We start from the raw sequence: 3,599 nt of genomic DNA on the forward strand, positions 1-3,599 counted from the left end.
ATTGCAGCTAAAAGGTACATTACATTGTTTTTCAGGGAGGCTACAACACAAATGACATCAATCTGAATATCAAAACAATTTCCCAAATAGTTTATCAAACAAACTATCCATTTCATATATCTTTTTTTTTAAATACAACTATCATGCTGAAACATCTTTAGCCTACAATACACTGTTGACCACAAAAAGGGGTAGAAAAATCAATTTCTTAATCATCTTCTTTATCAGGAATGACTCATGAGTAAAAGTTATCCTTAGCAACACTCATCTCTACTTAATTGAGCAAATAGGAGACAGCGCAATCCAACAATCTCAAATGCCTATAAACTCACTCTTTCGACTCCTACTTTACCCACCCACTTAGGAGAGGTAATTAAAATAATTTAAATAACTTTTGTATTCTTCCAAACCTAGTGATCAGCAAGTCTGCATATTACTATCTTGAAGGAACCTTTAACGAAATACCATCAACAACCAAATAGAGCATCCCCATGGTCCTAGATGCCTCTCAGTCTCCAATGTAGTTCTGTTCCCCATATTATGAGGACAAAGAAACTAAGCACCCTTTCTTTCTTTATTTATACTGTGGAAAGTTACAATAACTGCCCCTAAATAATGGCGCCTGTAACAAAATTCAAAAATCTGTAACTCGCATGGTTCAGTTCATTCCATCATCCACCATATTACAAAATGATACACCAAGAAAATCCATTTTGCATCACTTCAGCATGGTGCTATCCATACAAATTAAACCAGTGGAAATAGAATCAGGATAATTAAAGAAAAAAGAAAAGTCGAAACTATCGCTCATAAATTGAAGCCGCTAAAGGGGTGCTCAAAGCCTCAGTTGTATCAAGCTCAATTATTCATATAATTAAGGCTGACGCCACAAGCATCTTACTCAAATGGACAGCCAAAACTGTACTTGATGTACAAAAATGTATTTTGCATCGCTCCAACAGAATGTTATGTACGCAAAGTCAAACAAAAATAAAAAGCAAAAAGTGGAAATCCAACAATAAGAGGGAAACACAAACTATCCCAAAAGAATCACAATCACCAAAGGTATACTCGAACCCTCGAGCACATCAAACCCCATTGATCTCATACTAAAGCGAGAAGATAAGGTTTAGTTTATATGTGGTGAAGTTAAAATGCATAGTAAATATTCATGTCACATTCTGATAAAAAAAACTGTAAACCTGAGATATTATTATGACAACAATATAAAACAAACAAACGTGCAAGGGTTATTTGGTGCTGGGATACCCTCACAGGTGAAGTACATTTTTCAAATACACATAACATAACATTACCTCCTCGTTAGTCTTCCTCGCCACATGACTAACACAGTGAGCTTCAGCTCCACAACAGAACCCTCCAAAGCAAAAAGTCAGCATCCCATGCCTCCCATCCCTTCCCAATATGGCCGACCCATTACACCCATGCCCCTATAAGAGGCGGGCCGGCCCAACCCATCAGCCTGTTTTTTATGTTCTGCACTCTCTCCAGAGCGCATCAGGTGAGTGGTGCCTGCTGTAGCAGGTGCCTGGGTCCAGGGTTGGAGGTCCTGCTCTAGCGGACCCTAGGGGCTTGGACCTTGTTTACTTCCCCTTCTTGTTACCCCCGGTGTGTGTGTCGGTTGCTGTGCTTGTTCCGGTGAGGCTCTGCCTTAGCGAGCCTTGGGTTTTCAGGGATGGGGGGGGGGGGATTGCGTGGGGGCCGGTCTTTCCGGTTCCCTTGTGTCGTTACTGTGGCATTCCCTTCGCCGCCCGCCTTTCGTTGTATACTGCGGGCGGCGGCTGTGCACTTGCGTGTGTTGCGGGCGGGTACTCTACACTGCAAGTTGCTCGTACCCGTTGACATTTCCTGCCCCGAGCCGCGTATTCGATTCCCCGCCCACCCTCGTGGCGTTGGGGGAGGCGGCGGCTCTGCGGGGCTCGGTCCGACTGTGGCCGCTGTGCGGCTCCGGCGCGGTGATTTTTGCACCGTGGCAGCCTTGGTGAGGGCAGGCTTACCTGAGTCCAGGTGCACTCTTCCGGCTTGGTAGCGCTCCGGGGTAGGCGGCGTTGCTGGCTGCGCGCTGTTGGTCCTCGCGGCTGTGGGCCGGCTCGTTGTCCCGGGGCGGGGCTTCGTTGGGGACGTGTCCCGCCGGGTGTTTCTTCCGCCTTCCTTGCCTTTTTGGGCGCCGAGGCTTTTGCGCAGCGAGAGAGGTCTGAGGCGCTGTGTTTATGCCACAGTCTCCTCTGGCGGCGTGGGTTCGTATCCCACTTCTGTAACCAGTGTCTTTGCTTTTGAGTTGGGTATCATGCTGGTGTACTATGTTTCTCGTGCTTCCTGCATGATGGTAGATGGGGAGGTCCTGCCCTCCTGGGCTCCTCCTGACGCGATTGCCCTGCAGTCCTTTCAGGCCAGGGTTCTGACCGCTGTTTCGACGGCTTTTGCGCAGCGCTCGTTGCCAGGTCCCTCCTCCTCATTCCGTCCTCGCTTGGATCCCTCCTTGGTCTTGGTCACGGGTTCAGTTCCCGGCGGGTCCACACGGTCCTTTCTTCTGTCTGGGGTCGATATATTGAGTCCCTTTGAGTTGGGTATCACCTATTCTTCTGTTATTCGGCTCCAGCATTCCTGTAGTGGTGAACGTGCGCTTTCCGGATACGGAGGTTCTGTGTGGTTGTCCTACGCAGTCATTGTACTAGACTTCTTTTATGGGTTTGCACATGCAGAATGTTCTTTGTGTTGTCGTGCGTTTACTGCCTTTCTTACTCTTCTTTTCAGCCTAGTGCTATGGCTCTCTGGTGAGAGAGCCATAGCACTAGGCTCGGGGCTCTCACAGGACAGGGGTTCGATTCCCGCACTCGCTGTCTAAGTGTCATTAGTTGGCTACTTTTTCTGGCTCTTCTTTTGTGGTGGTGTTTGGTGTACGCTGTCCACTCTTACTGCTCTGAGACGCCGGTCGTCTCGCTTTTTTGTGATCCTTTTGTGGTTGGTGAGTGCTCGCTTCGGCAGCGCATATGCTGCATTTGGATCGATGCCGGGTAGATTTGCATGGCCCCTGCGCAAGCATGACGCGTAAATTTGTGATGCGTTCCATATATGCAGTTGTTTTATCCTGCTTCTGGGGCTTCTCGGATTTCATGTACCAGGTGCTTTAGCTCTTTGGTTAGTCTTGTGCCTCTGGTTATCGAGGCTGTCTCAGGACTAGGGTTCGAGTCCTGCATATCGCTGTCAAGGTGTCATGGGTTGGCAGGATTTCAAAACTCTGCTTTGAGGCTTTGCTTCACTTTTCCGGTACGCGTGATTCTGTCCTGGTGATTGGGGGTACTGGCTGGGTGCTTGCCTCTTCCTCCTCCGGTATTTTTTTCCCTCGCTTGGCTACTATGCCATGCGGGACTTGTCGCCCCGTTGGGTGCGTTGTTTTGTGCCGTTGGCCTGGTGGCTTGGTGTTCTGTTGCGTCCGCTTCAGGCGCCTCTGTTTCTCCTCTTGATCTGTCTCTGTCGCTTTGGCTATGTGGGGGTGGGATGCGCCGCCCGCCTTCCCTTCGGGTGCGGGCGGTGGAGGTTGTAGGCGATTGTCTTTTTGCTTCGCTGTCGTCCTTCTT

The 3,599-nt window shown here is 48.8% G+C and overlaps 1 non-coding gene across 1 annotated transcript; it reads left to right on the plus strand.

Moving 5' to 3' along the window:
- Positions 1 to 2,990: 2,990 nt before the first annotated feature.
- On the plus strand, positions 2,991 to 3,097 carry LOC146856046 (U6 spliceosomal RNA). Its single transcript, XR_014958918.1, has one exon. It is a non-coding gene; the product is annotated as a U6 spliceosomal RNA (small nuclear RNA).
- The last annotated feature ends 502 nt before the right edge of the window (positions 3,098 to 3,599 follow it).

This window comes from Triturus cristatus, chromosome 4_1 (assembly GCF_964204655.1).
Source record: "Triturus cristatus chromosome 4_1, aTriCri1.1, whole genome shotgun sequence".
In the NCBI taxonomy this organism is placed as follows: Eukaryota; Metazoa; Chordata; class Amphibia; order Caudata; family Salamandridae; genus Triturus; species Triturus cristatus.